The 18,858-nt window shown below is 31.7% G+C and overlaps 1 pseudogene; it reads left to right on the top strand.

Annotated features, from left to right (window-relative positions):
• The first annotated feature begins 10,290 nt into the window (after window positions 1-10,290).
• On the top strand, window positions 10,291-16,383 carry LOC149250050 (long chain base biosynthesis protein 2b-like; annotated as a pseudogene).
• The last annotated feature ends 2,475 nt before the right edge of the window (window positions 16,384-18,858 follow it).

The raw sequence follows: 18,858 nt of genomic DNA, 5'->3' as shown, positions 1-18,858 counted from the left end.
GTTTTTTTCCTAGCCTAAAACATCGATAAGAACATGAGCCTTAGATTTATTTCCTTCGAAATCCACAGGGAACATCTAGACATGTGCTTGAACACCTTATTTGGTGCAAATTTATTCATAAAGATTCATCAATTGATCTTTCACATCATATAGATCAATTTATATGTCATTTTATATATATTCACATAATGGATCTTCCTAAAACATGGTTGATATTTGTGTGCATTATACCATTAAATGCCACAAATCAGAGTGAGATGTTCTTGAGCGTGGGTTGAGAAATTTTTCATCGTGGCAGAACTAATCTGCATCTACACTATATATAAAAAGAAGAAAGGTGCATTGAAGAATGCATGTGGGGTCATAAAAGAGGAATCATGTTGCTATACTAGGGATATAAATATATAATGGTATATAAAATGTTAATGAAAAAATGGATACCTACAATATCTAGTGAAAACATGGTTTTTTTAAATTGGGAAGGTGTATTGGGTCCATATTGGTAGGGGGTTAAATAAAGAGATTTTTACAGGTATTTTCCAATATGTAGTGAAATTAAAGGTATTTTTTAGTATGCCATGCATTCAAGTGCTATGTCATAGGTTCACTGAGTGAATCCCATGTGACCCTTCCTTTTAAGTTGTTGGTGGCTACCTTTGCCTTCATGTTCTTAGAATAGTCACTAATTATGAAGAACTTCTTCATCCCAAGAAACCAAGCTTCTACATCTTCTGACCTCTTCACCACCCCATCGAATGTAGGTGGTTTAACCTTTTTAAACTCTTCGAGCATATAATCCCTTCCCATATTTTTCAGATAATGATGATGAGAATGATGGAAATGAGGGTGATGATGATAAGAATGATGCCCCTGAGTGTTGGTTCTTCCTTCTGGTGTACTTAGTGGTGCATTTCCATTCACAGTATTATCACTTTCCCTTCTATGCCTCTTCCTAGATCTGCTACCATCTACCCCATTTGTTGTCTCTTTTGACTCAAAAGGGCTCAACTTAGCTTTATGGATAGCCCCCAGTTCATGCTTTTCAATCTTTGTAAATATGAGAGGCTTTGCAATATAACTACATTCACCTCTGCTTGCCTCTCTTGGGCCTTTACCAATATTTCATTCTCTACCTTAAAGGTTCTTATCTTAGCCTTCAAGCTTCTCAAGGTATCCAACTAGTCAGGAGAGTTGGCTCCTCCCCTGTTTGCCAATGATCCTTCATCCTTGTTCATGCCTGCCCCTTCATGTCCTTCTTGTGACTTGTCTGATGTGTAGTGGACCATTACTATCCTCACCCTTTAATTCTTTTATTGCTTGTGATATGATGTCATTCGCACACAATTGTTAGGTGTGTCATATCGTAATCAAATAAACAAAATTGTAACCTTGAACTTGCTCTCTTGGAGCTCCCATAATAGTCTGGACATAACATACATGCCAATTTAGCACATCAATCAACATTAAAATCTTGTTATTCATTAGTGTTATGATGCATACAAAATCAAAACCAGATAATTTCAAACTGACTTTTAACACCTAAATATTATCTATATTAATTTTCTAAAAGAATCATCATGAAATCCTGTGCAAGAAAGATGCTACTAGCTTTCTCATGATAGAGCCCATCTAATCCAATTGTTGAACCCAGATGCTCTGATATCAACTTGTAACACCCCCTCCTAATCTCGGATTCCAACCAGAGTTTTTGGGAGGTACTTACTATTTAGATCTAGCTCTCAAAGTACCGTTATTGAAATGGGGTCAGAAAATTTTGACTTTTCTTGACCTTCGTAAGACTTGAATTCGACACCATCGTTACTATTGAAAATGCAACAAGAAAATCCTAATTTACTTTTTTCCTTGAATTAGGAATAAAATTGTAATTCCACATCACAAGACAACTTGTATGAGTTAACTAATTTAAATTGACTTAGTTGGATCAGTTAATCCGATTTGAGGGTCTAACTAGAGTCATGTAGAGTGTCTCCTACATTATAGGATACCTGGTTGAATTTATTTTGAGTTGTAATTAATTAATTTAGTTTAATTGAGTTAAAATGATTCAAACTAGTTCCAACTGATGTAGGAACTAGTAGGAGGTCAAACAGTGGGATGTTGCTTAATGTGTTCAACCAGTTAAAAGATGATTCACTCATAAATAACTCATGCATGTGAGATCTGAGAGTTACCCAGTTGATATTGGAGTTCAAGGACAATGTACTATCAGTTGTATAATCATCTGAATGGTACAGGTGGTGCATGCAATCAGAGGAAGGCCTATAAGGATTGCACAATTCATATTAAGGAACTTCCCTAATTAATAGAGGGATGATTCCCAAGGAAACAACGCAAGGAAATAGGGACTTGGGCAAGCAAAAATTCATTAAGTATTGGTCTGGGCTTGTTGAGGAAGTTGTGATACAGATAGAGATGTCAATTTGTAATCATATTTTATTGCTTGCAATAGATGCATTGATTTCAATGTATATGTGGATTTCTAATCCTATTTGATTGTCCGCACTATATGCATTGATTTTAGTGTAGATTTCGATTTCTAATCTCATTTGATTTCTTGCATTAGATGAATTGATCTCAATGTAGATGTTGTTTTCCAATCCTATTTGATTGCTTACATTAGATGCATTAGATGTTAATCTTCGGGATATAGATTATTAAAAAAAAATCAAGATATATTTAATAATACCTAGAGGGACACTATTAAGGATTATTTAGCTGTCAAAAGTTGTGATACCTAGAATTAAAATGAAACAGATGTGCATAATCAATCCTCATGCAAAGTGAAAATTAATCCTTGACAAGATCGTCTCCCTTCTTCATCGCCAAATAATTACTAATAGAGAATTACATATATTCAAAATTACTAATAGATAATTGCATACAACAATGTATTCAAAATATTTATAAGAGGAAAATATATATTTATAAACATTCAAAACAAATCAAAATATTCTTGAAAGAGATGTGATAATTGTTTGGATGTAAATATTTTATAAATATGGTCACTCATTAAAAAAATTCAAAAATACATTATTTCTTGACTTTGCAAAATAGACTATAGATAAAAAATAAATAATAAATAATAAATATTCTTGAAGGAAATAAATTATTTCAAAAATTAGCAAAGAAACAAATTATTTCAAGAGTAATATTGAGACAATAAATTATTAAAACTACTCATCAAGATATATTTAGTAATACCTAGAGGGACACTATTAAGAATTAATTATTTGTCAGAAGTTGTGATACCTAAAATTAAATGAAATAAATCTGTAGCATTAATCCTCCTACAAACTATTAAAAAGATTGTCTCTCTTCTTCATCACCAACTAGTTATTAATAGACAATTTCATACACGTGTAAAAATATAACACAACAATTGTAACATTCATAAACACTACTATCCAAATCTAAACATGTAAACACACAAACCACTCAAAACATCCAAAAACAGATGTACAAACCATTCAAGTCAAGCAACACAAACTAAATTAAAGAAGAGAATGATATGGTCATGCCAAGCAAAGAAAACATAATGTGAATTTTGAAGTTAATCTCAAACACATATAAAATAATGATAATCTAGAAAGGTGAAATTGTTGCCCTCAACTGGAACTAGCTTAGATCCATCTAACATCGGATCTATCATGCGCCGAGAGGGATCAAATCCCTCGAGGTGAAAACCTTTCCTCAAGTTCTAAACTCAAAAAACAAGGTTTACACCTCGAGTGATTTGATCCTTCTCGGTGCATGATAGATTTGGTGTTAGATGGATCTAAGCTAGTGGTAAAGAGCATGTGTTTCCTCCTAAGAGGTCACAGGTTCAAAACAATAGGGGGTAGATTATGTATGCCTTCCTAAACCTAGCAGTCAAATTGTTGTGCCGAGGTGGGTCCCTTGTCCCACAAGCAAGGGGTCTCATACACCAATTTGGTGTCTGACTTGGTTGTGACCTTAGAATTGGATAATAACAATTAATCTTTTTATTTAATTTTATTTTTATTTTTATGTAATTTGACTTAGTCAAAATGTTAAGCATTACACTACAACATCTCTACCATACTGCACTAGAGAGAGCCTCTCGTCACAATTAAATTGAAACTAAGAAAAGGTGTAACTACCTTTAAGATAGATTTCAACTTTTTATACTTTAAAAATATTTTGTGGAGGTTAAATCTCTATTATCCACCTACTCATTTTTTATAATTAAAATAAAAGTTTGAAAACCTGGTCCAAAATAAATACACTTATCAACATAATTATATCTAGAACATAATAAGTAACAATAGTTAAAAATTTCTCTGTTTTGAAACAAGGCTTTCAAAATTTTAATTTAATTATCAATAATTATCAAGTACATAGTAAGGATTTAATGTTTATAAAATATTCTAGAATATTTTTAATAGTAATTAAAAATCAAAGATTGAAATTTATTTTAATAGTATTTATGCCCTATATACTCTATTAAATACATTGATTAATTTAAAAAGTTGTCATATAAACAAATTTCATATAAAATGAATGATGGTTCTTTGAGTATGTAGTATAAGACATCCTCTTGATGCATAATATTATAACAAAATTTGTTTATAAGTTAAAAATCTTTATAATAAAGTGACTATGAATCTTCATAGTTAAAAATATTATTAGATTTATTTTTATATATGTGTGTTTAAATCATATGTTACTGATTTTTAAAATTAATTCTGTCAAGGTTTTACAGTGCATACATTTCTACATACAAAATATGTAATAATAAAGAGGATTGTTTATTTTATTTTTATAATATCAATGTTTATATGCTGATGGCGATGCTATGGTCTTTATGTGTTTGTTACTGAAAATCAATTCACGTGATTAATCCAACTTATGAAGTTCTAAAACCATTGACTGAGTTCGTATATATCAATGTACTTTCCCCGAAAGTTTCTAATATTTTTCCATAATGAATCTCTCTGTGACTACAATTAAAATTTGATTCCTGAGCAACTGTACCGTATCCTTGAAAATTAAATACCACAGAAATTTTGATAATCCAAAACAAACACCAATACATCTTCCCGCGTCTCTTATGGATGGATCAAATGCGGTCTCATATTCACAATATGCAGCTTTCTTTCCCACCCACTGACTCTACCACAAATGACCATGTCCAGATTCTGGTTGGGTATCGAGCAAGAAATATGTTTGTATTTGAGTGTCGCTACTAGGTGTCACCACGACTCTGACCCTCTCTAAATTCTCAATCTGTATCTCACTTTATCTGCATCGATCCTGTCAGATACATGTTCACAGAACCTGCCGCTGGTTGTGGTTTGCCAATAGGCATTAAATGAGTAGGTTGTATATATATAAATCTTGATAGTTTAGTTATCCAAAAATGAACATATACAAACCGCCAACACATTTAATGCCCAATGGTAAATTGTATATTTGTTGCCAAACATACCCTGCCTCCAAATAACCTTTTCAACATGATACTTATGTCCAAACATTTAAATAAATGGTCCACCACGGATTTGAGCCCCATTGTCGGGGTTCCCTTTTAATTTTCAAATTTGTGTTTTAAACCATTTCTTAATCTCAATACATATAGATATTATACTGGTTTATAAAATTTTAAAAAATAAAGTTGATTTAAAATATTATTAGAACATTTATTTTGAAATTGAGTTTTAATTTGGGTATATTTATGATATTTTAAGAGAAAGTTTTTTTTTTCAACTTTTTTTTTGTCATAAAGATGAAAGATTCTTGTATTTCATAGTTTTTTTAGAATTGTCCAATGGTTAGTTTTACTATGAAATTGTGGAATTGGTTAGTATATTAGCAAATTTGATTTTCTTCTTTGTGCTAGTCAAAACTGAAAGATACTTTTGATCTTCTAGATTAGTGTTTACTACCTCTTTGTAATATTTTAATTTCCTTTTATGTTCTAATTCTTTATTGCACCATAAATTTTCTTTAAATTTAGATGTAATGATACTTTTAATATTATGAGTAACTCGCAAGATTACATGTTCCTATATTCCCTTATGATTTAGCCAACACCTAGTGTCTTGATGCCATCCTAGCGTAATCCATTGGTGGTCATGGCTAAAGTTGGAAGCAATTTTGAGGATCCTTTTGTCATCCATGTTGTTTATCTTGTTTTTCTACATTAAGTGTCTAATCATGACACAAACTATATGGGGGCAACTCACTTTTATGAAGAGGATGTGATAAGGCATATTTTTTTTTCATATTAATATTATAAGTTGTACAATTCTTTTAGATTTACCTTGTCCTTCTCCAAAAATCTCTAGAGATACTACATTCTCAAACTTCACATTTGTATAAGATAGCAAGGATAATGAGGGTATCAAAAAGGAAATATTTCTTATGTGACAATTAAAGGTGTGCTAATTTACACTTGTTTTCAAGCTCATAATAAGAGTTCTGCCCTCCATTTATCCTTCTTTCAACAATATAGATGTCGCTTATCTTATGATGAATATTGATTCCAAGATACTTTTATGAAGACAATTCCTCCAAACCAATATTTCATTTACAAAAGTGTCATAAATGTTCTCATGGGTTTTGATTATCATACGCTTTGATTTGTCCATATTCAGAATCCTTCTCATTCTACAATAAAAGTCCTTAATAGTTCTTAGTTAATTATTAAGGCCATAAAAATTCTATATCATAACAACAATATCATCAACATAAAGAAGAAGGATGATAACTATATTAGTGAAAGTTGGGTCAATCCAACTAGCATTTTCCCAGCAACATTCTAATTTAGTAATGTAAATGACAAAGAGAGTAGGGGACAAGGGACAACCTTGCTTGGTTCGTATATTACAATTAAGTTTTTCCAACCACCCCTCAATGTTCCTAAATTTGGCAATGACACTTTCATATAGCCTCAAAATAACAACTGTCAACTTATAAGAATGTCTCAACTCTTATAACTTATTCTCCTAAATACAATATCAAATTTTTTCTAAAACAATAAAACATAAACATAAAAAAAAAAAAATATATATATATATATATATATATATCTATATATATATATATATATATATAATTGCCACAATCTTCCACAATGATATTTAATATAACAATATAATTCATAGTCGATGATAATCTAAAACCAACTTGCCCTTAACTCTATTTTTATAACTTTCATACCAAATCAATCTTTAAAAAAAAAAATTAACAAAGTTATTATTATACAAATATAATATATCTCATTTTCACTTTTTATTATAATCATGGTTATAATATATATATACAATCAATTTGAAAAGAAAATAAAAATAATGATTATGAAATAGAAAAAATATATTATTTATTTATAATGGTTTTGCTTTTGTTAAAGGTAAAGATTTTATTCTTGCAATTCAAAAGAATACAACATAACAAATTGAAGCCTACCTTGGTTTGTTATTGAGAAAACCAAACAAAAGATATAACTTCAAAAACATGGAAATAAAAATTACAAAAATAGTACAACATAGAAACCATCATTAAGAATTATCAGATTTAGAGGCCCCCATAGGAACTGGCTCCTTACTATTTCCCGGGGAGCATCTTGAATCAAGGGGGATGCATAATTATGTCTTTATTCACTTAAGCTTGCGGTCCATGGAGCTCATATTCAGCTGGATCTCATCCAACACTAGTAGAATTTTCCCTTTAGCTTCATTATTGACAAGCAAAAATCATCCCAACAACAATTTCAAGTGCCAATATATGTTAACTGTGTACATGTATTTGTTGTAGTGAGCCTTGGTGTGACCTGTGTCTGGCACCAAATTAACCACCTCAGCCAACACTTCTAAGTTGAGCAAGCTGTGGTGCTCATCAACTAATTCTCTCTGCACATGTGTTATTCCCATTGTTCCTATTAAGGAGTGAGTTCCTTATACCAAGTTGTTGAACTTTCTGTCCGTTGTTGGGCACGAGAACCACCCAGCTCTAAATAGTAAGCTATGTTGCATCAAACACGGGCTAGTTGAAAAGGAATGATAACCCAAACTTTATTAGACCTCACTTGGCTGAAGTGGAAGATTAATACCAATCTAGAAACAACGAAGGAGTGGTTACAATTAGACACAGGGGCTTCACTCAATGAGCCTCTAACATAGCATGTGCGCTCATGGCATTCTAAATAATACCCTTAATTTGACTACATATTCGAAAATACCTCTAAAAATCACTTTATTATTTCCCCTACCAATACAAACCCAATACACCTTTCCAATTTAAAAAACCCCTACTTTCACTAGATATTGTAGGTATCCATTTTTTCATTAACATTTTTTATACCCATTTATATTTATATCCCTATTATAGTGATATGATGCCTACCTTATGAACCCACATGCATTCTACCATGCACCTTTCTTCTTTTGAGATACATTGTAGATGCATATTAGTTCTCCCGCAATGCAATTACTCAACCCACACTCAAGAACAACGCACTATGATTTGTGGCATTTCATGATTTAAGTCACACAAAGATCAACCATCCTTTAGGAAGATTGATTATGTGCATGTATATAAAATGACATATAAATTGATCTATATGATGATGAAAAATCAATTGATGAATCTTTATGAATATGTTTGCACCAAGCAAGGTGTTCAAGCACAATTCTAGACCCTATAGATGCAATACCGCTATCTACAACCAAGGTTGGGACCCCAAATCTCAAATCCATATAAAGCGATGTGTTATACCCCCATCACTCAATTAATAATTCACTCACTGTTTCTCAAGAAAGGGAACTTATTACAACATATTTGGGTCTCTGGAGAGGAATAAAGAGAGAAACCTCCTTGTGTGTTATTGCAATGCATATTTAAGAATCTAATTATGATGGACATGAAAAAACACCCTTATTTATAAGTAACAACCTTTCTTTTTGTAGTATTTAAAAGTTAGAAGCAATAGACAAGAGCAATTTGCTATTTTTTTGGAAAATGATGTATATACAGACTATGGTATAGAAACAATGAACTAGATGAAAGATTGTCTAGTCTCTACAATGATGTGATGTGTTCCTTTGTAAATTCTCAATAAGATCATTTTTTTCTTTTATTTATCACCAACCTAGATCCATCTTAACTCTGGATCTACCAAGCACTGAGAGGGATCAAATATTTTTTCACTCTAAAAGAGGTTTGCATATCAAGAGATTTGATCCCTCTCAGCACTTGGTAAATCCAGAGTTAAGATGGATCTAGGCTGGTTTAATCCCCCCACCCCCCTTTAAATAGGATACATTCCACATGAGTACCATGGGTCAATACCATGGGTCAATGCCATGGGCCATTTTTATTTTTATTTTTATTTCGTTATTTTGATTTTATTTTGACTGAGTTAAAATGTTTACATTACATTAATATTTTTATTTAATTTAATTTTTATTTTGTCGTAATTTGACTTAGTCAAAATGTTAAACATTACATTATAACATCTCTACCATACTAGGTTACAGAGCGCCTCTTGGCACAACAACAACAACAACAACAAAAACAAAAACAAAAATGGGGTCCAACTTGCTAAGTCAAATAATTGTGTCATGTTCATAAGCATGTGTGTTTGATTATGTATTGTAGTTTATGTTGTGATTTATCTAGTTCACCTAAAAACTACTGCAAAAGCTCTAGCACGTATTAAACGTGTAGTCACACTCCAACAACATATAAAAATCGAAACTCTAGAAAATTCTAATGGCAATTGAAATCCACATAAAGAATACCCTATCGAAAGTTACACTCAACCTTCAATTATTACCTCCATTCTTCAATCCTCTAGCTTGGATTATTCCTTCTTCAATGTGAAAGCTTGTTCTAATGTTGATCTGTAGATGATGTGACTATGGACTATACAACTCATAAACATGGAAACATTCGTGGAATTAATTAAAATATTATGTTCTCTGTCATGTTAAGTTCAAGGCTTATTTCTGAAAAGGATAAATGAGTGGCTCTATTTGATCAAGACTAGTTGACTTGGTTCACTGCTTGTATTTCCAAGACCGAGGATTATCCAAGAAATGTAAGAACCCTATATCTAATGGCTAACAACTAGATAACTTTATTATGTTAAGTTAATAAATGCAGTATAATTTTTAACGTACATTCATAGCACTTCACTTCATCATTGATCTCCTCCTTCACAATATATTAATTGATGAACAATTGTCTGGCATTGAATTTATGGCATTACTCAAACCACTGTTTACCCAAAACATGTGGTAGTAGCTTGATATGACGCAATAAACCAACATTGATTTAATTGAAGAGACTATTTGACAACTTGGGTGATTTCTAATTTGGGTAATGTGTAGCCTTGAGGGAAAATTGCTTAGTTAAATCTCACATACACAAATACATTGTCATGACCAACATCATGATAAGCAAGGCAAACAAATCAAGCACCAGAGGCATATCCATATACCATCACCAAGGGCATCAAATCACATGGAAAGACACATAGGTGCTTAAATCTTAGTTCCTACAACTATCTTGGATTTGCTTTAGGAGATGAGTATTGCACTCTGCTTGTGATTAAGTCACTTAAAAAGTTCTCTCTGGGGACATGCAGTAGTCGTGTTGATGTTGGTATGTTACTCACTTGCATACATGATTATTTTGGTTTGTGTATTAAAATATAAACATGATATGACTAAAGAATTGTGGAAAATTCACCCTTTCCAATGGACATGCTTTTCTCTTTTGACGATTAATTAGGTTTTTGCTTCTTACCAAAGGAATTTGTTTCTTTATTTTGCTTAGTTATGAAATAGGCACTATTGTTTTGCATAAAGAGCTTGAAGATTTAGTTGCCATCTTTGTTAGGAAGCATGCTACTATGGTTTATGGAATGGGTTTTGTGACAAACTTAACCACTCTTCTAGCATTGATTGGGAAGGTGATTTTATGAGATAAAATATAGATTGATGGATATTATGATGTTGACTTGGTAATTTCACTGGTACTTTATCAAGTGATTAGTTATGACATATCTTGATTTTCGAAATGTTCTATAAAATATAGCTTAGTGCATTTGTAGCTAATTCAACATCTTCTCAGGTTGGACTCCTAACAAGTGAGTCCTTAAATGATTCTTCAATAGTTGTTAGCACTCAAGCATCTGGATCAAGAATTATTTTTTTTTAAACACAACAATCAATACCTTATTCCTTTTCAGTTTGTTTCTGCTCACTTAAAAAATGTGGTTGTCGACACTTTGCGGCATTCATTTCTTGTATTTATGCATATGAACATTTGAAATCAGTGAAAGCTTATTTGATTTTTATGGCTTTCAGCACCTTCACACTTGGAGGAAGTGCTTTTAGAAGCAATAGCAGAAGGTTAGCCTTGGACTCATAGACTGTGGGAGAAAACAAAAATCGTTGTGGAAGGGATTTATAGTATGGAGGGAGAATTATCAAACTTCCAAAAATTGTAACTATCTGTAAGAAGTACAAGGTTTGATTAACTAGTGTACTGCCTTATGGCGGTTTGTTACCAATTTATATTGGTTTCCTAATATTTTTTTCCCTTTTTCCCCTGATTAGGTTGCTACTATTAGTTTTCTCTATACATTACAAAGCTATCAAATTTTTCTGCAACTGACCTCTTATTATCATTTTGTTGTTGATTAGGTTCATATATACTTGGATGACGTGCATAATAATGGAGATGCTAGAAAAACATGGAGGGGGCTCTGTGAGATTCTAGGAGTGGATACCTCTAATATTGATATAATGATGGGAACCTTCACAAAACCATTTGGATCATGTGGAGGTTACATTGCTGGATCCAACGTTGGTTAAAATGCTTTTAATTTCAGATGTTTCTTTAACTATATGATCGACTTACTTGTAATTTTGAGATCACACTTGTAGGTGTTGTTTTGAGTTCAACCAGAAGAGTATATTTTTATAATATATAACTTAATGCCCTTGGGCTTGTCTTTAGTGTTTTTTTAAATCTAAAAGATGATTGTATAAATTCTATCGTTGTATATATTTTTCTTAAATTGGATCATTGGTTGTTCAGGACCTCATTAAATACTTAAAGGTTGTCAGTCCTGGACACCTCTATGCAACAACTATGTCTCCACCTTCTGTGTAGTAGGTCATATATTCTCTGAAAGTAATTATTGGAGAAGATGGTTCAAATCAAGGTTAGAGGATCATAATTCTTTCTCCATATATAGCATCACTTTTGCTTGTTGTAATATCTTCTTATAGTATTTTATTCTATTCATTGAAGAGAAAGAATGTATAATATGTTTATCTCACCAGTGATGGATAATGTGTCTCTGTCATAGGAGCTCAAAAGCTTGCAATCATTCGAGAAAATAATAATTTTTTTTGTGTTGAGTTGCAGAAGATGGGATGTCAGGTTCTAGGAGACCATGATTAAACTATTATGCCAATAATGTTGTATAACCCAACAAAAATTCTAGCCTTTTCTAGAGAATGCTTCAAAGGCAATGTGAGGAAACCTTTTCTCCATTATCATGTAGATGATTGAAAAATAACGTGGAAATATCTCAAAGAATAGGAAATTGTGAGTATGCATAGTAATGGATCCTAGAATAGTTGAACAATTATGATTGTCAATATGAAAATGGTTCTAATAGGAAAAACCCTTTTTTCCCTCTGAATTTAATATTAGGTTTGTCACATATCTACTTTATGAATAACTAATCATTTCAAATTTTTCCCAAGGTCATGTTTCAATTAGTAACCTTTTAGTTACACCTTTTCCTAAACCCCAAAAGTTTACATACCATTTACTTTGGGCGTTTCTTTTAAATGATTTAGTTACATTGTTTCATGTTTTATGTCTTGGGATGAGCACATATATTGCAATCATTTATGAATTAGGAATAGTTTCTTCTATGTGTATGATTTTGAATATTTTGCAAAGATCCTTGTTCTTGAAGAATCAAACATATCTCTCTGTAGTCCATCCCAGAGTCCAACCATTGATGCTTATTGACTTCTCATCTATGGATCAATTGGTTTTAAGAGCACACCTACAAGATAAATAATGTGAGAGTATTCATATTCTTAACTCACTTCATATCCCTCATAAACATCTCCTAATATGTGTTGGTTTGCAAACTACAACAAATAAATGATAATGTCCATGATCTTAAGTGTAATATTTACCTCTCCCACCAACCATCATCCAACATTGTTTCCTTTTTTGAAGCATTTTGATCTGACCTTCTCCAAAAAAACCATATCTTTGAAATAAATATGGATCCAACAGTGGCCTTGATTTCATCAACCTCTTAACCATGAAGAATGAGGAGGCAAACTAAGTATATGGAATCTACAATAGTGAAAGATCTACCTACTTTTTCTAGATGGGCATTAGTACGATTTTGTACAAAATTACAGATATGGTGTGCATCATCAATTAAATTTCCCATCCATGTCACATTCAAAGAAATAGATTTAAGTTATAAATTCAAAGAATGAGTAATGTAAAGTGTCCAAAATCTTTGTGGATATTTAGTTTCAAAAACCATGTTAGAAACATTACAAACATGTGCATTATTTGTGACTTTGCACATAGGAATTAACACCTACTTCTTTAGTTACTTTAATGAACATTGCACTCATATAATGCGCAACAATCCACCACATTCAGGAAGAGTGATCCATTCATTGATGAAGCCATGAACTTGATGAGTCGATGGCATCTTGGATCCATCCATCCATCAACAATACTAACCCATGATGATTTAATAGATGCTAGTAGATTATCCAAATCCTTTGCCTTAACCAACCAACAATGTCATTCTAAACTTCCATGCACTTAGGGGAAATTACTTTATTGGAGCCCATTCAGCTACAGCTCGACACATCTAAGGAAAAAGGTGATTTTTCATCATTAAATGAAAGGAAGTTGAGATAAAGAAATAATTTAATGGTAAGGTTAATGATCATCTTCCTCTCGCAACCCTTGTTTGAATATATTGTCCATTAGACTACGAGTTAGAGCTTTCCTCTTATTTACTAGCTTAGATTTAGCTCCACTAACGTTTTTGCTAAATGGCTCCTCAAAAATGTAAGAGGATCATCATCTTTGTGTGTCCCACATGCTGATGTTGTTGAATTTTGTATCTATGGTCGGTCTTTATACATAATGTTTTAGCACTTCAAATGTATGTTATGATAAACTACTCTATCACGACACTAATAAAAGTGTACCCATCACTCAAACAAAATCTTGATTTGACATGTGAAGTTTTTTCTATCTTATTTTAATGTTTAAAGCGTGATATTGATGATGAAGATCCAATGTAGTTTTTTTTTGTAGCTTGATTTTTTTTTTCACACTAGAGGCCATCTAGAGCCTCTTTGTTGATGTATTTTTTGTTCAGAAATGTATTACACTAGGTGATATTTTGGTTACATGCACTCTTATTAATATATAAATTATAACTTTTGCATATTTGTGTATAAATGGTTTGGATTCATATATATGCACATTAATATATATGATTTTATTTAAAATTTGAATATTTTGTGTTTTTTCATCTACCAGTATTTTTAATGTTACTTGATGTAGAAATTATCATTTTTTATTGTGCTTTGAAGTTATAGACATTTAGAATGTATGGTTATGAGATAATGATCTTCACTAGGTTGTGGCTTTGTTCATGTTGTGTATAACTAAGGTCGATGCATTCTTACAGTGCTTGCATAGATGGAGCTTAAATGTTGATGTCCTAATTTAGCATTTTTGGGCTCACAATGAGTATATAAACATTTATGTGTGCATAATCTTTCAATATAACTAAAAATTTATATTTCATTATATGCAAAGTGAGTAAATGATTTCCAATATAAATTGCTCATAGAATTCATCTGCTTTTTCATTGTGTTTAGTGAAGCTTGGGGGTTGCATGTCTAAAATAGTATGGAGACATCTGAGCTTAGGGACAAAAATAGTAGTTCAAGGTGGAGTGAACGAAATGTTTAAGATGAGCGTCAGTGTTTGTCCAATATAGAAGCTCTTGAAAATTTTAGCTTGATACTTATTAACCAGCAGTGACCTTTTCGCAAGGCTACTATTCATATCAATAGAAAAGGTATCCTTCTGTAGTGATTGTCCACTCTCCTTCACATATTCTCAAGGAAGGAATGCATGCAAATACTAGAAGGTAATGCATATGTGTATCACATTAATTTCATACTAATGTTTGTGAATTAAATTTTATTTTGATATTTCCTTTTTATTGGGTGTATTACACAGTAGTCCTTTCCTAGGTTTCCAAAAGAAATCTTGTACATGCTTACAAAAAATATTTTTTATGAAGCTTGTATTTCTTGAGTATTTTAGTTAAACAAAAATTCCTACAATACTCAGAGCTTTGTAATTGATCTTTTGATTTATTGGATTGGATATTGCATGTGGCTATACCTCTTGGAAGAGTGAGATCAGTGAACCCATGTGAGAATGTGAACAAGCCTTCAAAGAAATATATGCAAATCCATATTGTAGGTAATCATGAGCTATGGTTCATGGGTTTCGTTCCTTATTTGGTGAAAATGTATTCATAAAAGTATTATCAGGAAAATGTTTCATTAGCTTCATGATCTTGATTTGCAGACAAATCAACTGGAAACGAGGATTTCAACAAACCATATATCTGCTTGTTTATGTTTATGATAAGGTGTATGCTTTTCTCACTATTTTATTTTGCTCACTATGCTTGCTCACATGAAACTTTCTTTGAAATCAACGTTGACATCAAGAAGCAAGCATATTCTAATTTTTTCACACAATAATTTTCAGAAAGACACAAAAATATTGACGGAAAAAATATTGTATATCTAGTTGATTATATTGTACATAATGTGCACTTGTCTTCATGTTTTTGTTGTAATGAAATGTATATGGCATTGTTCTACTCATAAATGTGCTCTAACATATCATTGAACTGCATTTATGCTACTCATGGTTCTTTGAATGGAACGAAATGGATCTATTTCTCACCAAAATACTGTACATAGAAAGACACCCAAAAATATTGTACATCTAGTTGATCATATTGTACATAATGTGCATTTCTTTCATGTTTTTGTTGTGATGAAATGCATATGGAATATTTGTATTCATAAATGTTCTTTAACATATCACTAAACTGTGGTTATGATTCTCATGGTTCTTTGAATAGAATGAAATGGGTCTATTTCCCACCAATGGTCTCTATGTCCTTGAATTTCTCTTTGCTTCCCTCAATTTCCTCTATTATTATATTTGAGTAAAGAATGTGTTTCTTTTAGTCTTCTTACAATTCTCTTTTTGCATCCACACTTTTTCTAGTGTCTCAAAAGATAATCTGCTCTAGTATGCTAGAATCTATGTCCATTTAGTTTTGCCAATTCCTTGAATTTTCATTAAGAGTCACCATTATTGATGTCCAAACAATGCTTTAGAATTAGAGGATACTTATGTGACACCAATGATGGTAAACAACATGGAAACACGAAGAACCTAATGACATGAACACCAATGAGATTATGTGGTGCAATAAATAAATCATTGCCTCTATAAGCATTATTAGTACATGTGAAGGAGCATCAGATGGACCCACTGTAACCAAACACACTGATATGAGTCATTACTTCACTTTTTTTTTTAAAAGAGATACTGTGTTTACTATGGAGTTATCATTTCTCTTTATAGTCAACACATTAAATAGATCCTTCCTAAACTCAAAGGTTACTTAAGACGTACTTTCTTAGATGCTACTTAAAGACTTCCTTGGAAACACAACACCATATGAATTATTTAAGTAGGATAAAGCTAAGAGGACAAACACTTTATTTAGAAAGTGATATCTTCTTTGTGTTGAGAGATTCTCTTTAGTTGAGTATGGTAGAGATGTAATATAATGCCATGTTTAACATTTTGATTGGTCAAAATAAAAATAAAAATTAAATTAAATTAAATTAAAAATAAAATAAAGTAAGACATGAAATTAATAACTAAATTATCCTAGATCCATTTTAACTCCCAATCTACCAAGTGTTGAGAGGGATCAAATTGTCTGAGATGCAAACATTTGTTACAATAAAATGAGATTTGATTCATTTCGGTGCTTGGTATATCTCGAGTTAAGATATATCTAGGTTGGTTTTATTATCTCTCTACTAGTAAACCTAAGAGAAAAATATAGATCCATATAAATTATGATAATTAGTAGAGTTTCCTAGCAAGGAAATGGTATTATGTTTGAATAGTTGAGATCCCACTTTTCTCTTAGAACTTGCAAGCTCTTTAAAAAGGAAAAATATTATAGACAACATTGTCATTGTTAGGTTTATTGTTTCATATTTCAGAGAGAAGAGAATGGAGTAGTATTAGAGTAAGAAATCTGGGAGAAAGAGGAAAATAAAGCAATATCCTATGGTACTTGTTGCAAGAAGCATCGTTAGTTTAATCATAGGGAATTCAACAAGTGATCCTTGATTTCCTTCAAATAAATAACTAATTAAAATGGGGTTCACCAACATGCTAGTCATTATGCAATAGCATGCATGATATATATATTGTGTTATTGGTTGATAAATTAGATGTTCTGGCCTCTAATTATGCTTGCAAAACAAATATTTCTTCACTACATTTGAAGAGATCCAAATATTACAAAGTTTTATGTAGAAGTACATACTTCCATCGACTTATATTATCTGAGCAGCACAAAGAACCATTATTTGTACAAATTTGCATTCAACAACAAATTATTCATAAGCTTCCTATTTACTACATGAGAAGTTATGCACATTTATTCCTATATCTATTTTTCCTTCCACGTATGTATAAGGTACTTAATACAACTTATAAACCATAGTTGCCTTTGAAATAAATCTTGTATGTGCAACTGATGCATAATAAGTGAATGGCACACAAAAGCCAAAACCAAAAAAGCATTGCTCATAAGAACTGATTAGACAATAGATAAGTCACTAAATAAGTTTATATTTATCGAATGCCAAAAATAAAATGTGGGACCAGAATGACAATAATTCAATACTTTTGTAGTTTATAATCACAAACTTCTAGTTTCTAGCTTGTTCTCGAGGTTATGCCCATTTAATAACAGATTCTTCATAAAATTCTCGTTCCCTACATCATATGTTGTATGCATTTGTTCTTCCACCTCCATATATTTATATGCTCATATAACAATCGTAATATAGCTTATAAACCATAGTTTCCTTTGCACTAAATGTATGATATGTGTGTCAGAGATAAAAGCATGCATGGTAAGTGAATTACATGCAAAATCTAAAAGCCAGAAACAACATTATTCACAAGTACTAATTAGACAATAACAATGTCATTATAAATGTTTATTTTTCCACTACCAAAATTAAAATATGAAACAAAATTGATAGTTGTTTTAAAACCTTTGTAGTTTGTCATCACAAACTCCCTTTTTCACCATGTTCTCAACGCATAGACTATGAGTTCATATTTGATGCTTCTCTATGTAGTCCTTGGCACCTCCATTTATTTCATTCTAATTGATGTGAATTAATAGTTATTTGTGTTCCATGTTCTAATCCAAAGTATTGTATATTGTTGCAATACTGCAGCTAAACCTAACCTTTCTTCTTTCTCCAAAAGGCTTCTTCCCATTATCATGTTTTACATGTTGTCACAACTCCATCACTTGGTGGTAAAATCTCTCAGAGTGTTATGCTCATGCAACCATTTTGGAGGTTACATGAGGCAAACCTTGTTCTCCTTCATGCACCTTTTGGGTTAAGTTGCTTGGTTAAATAAATGATTATC

The sequence above is a fragment of the Pinus tabuliformis genome, chromosome 7 (assembly GCF_031772625.1).
Source record: "Pinus tabuliformis cultivar Carrire ecotype Pingquan chromosome 7, CPIR1, whole genome shotgun sequence".
In the NCBI taxonomy this organism is placed as follows: domain Eukaryota; kingdom Viridiplantae; phylum Streptophyta; class Pinopsida; order Pinales; family Pinaceae; genus Pinus; species Pinus tabuliformis.
Note: the sequence above shows the minus strand (reverse complement) of the source record. Positions and strands in the feature narration are given on the sequence as shown.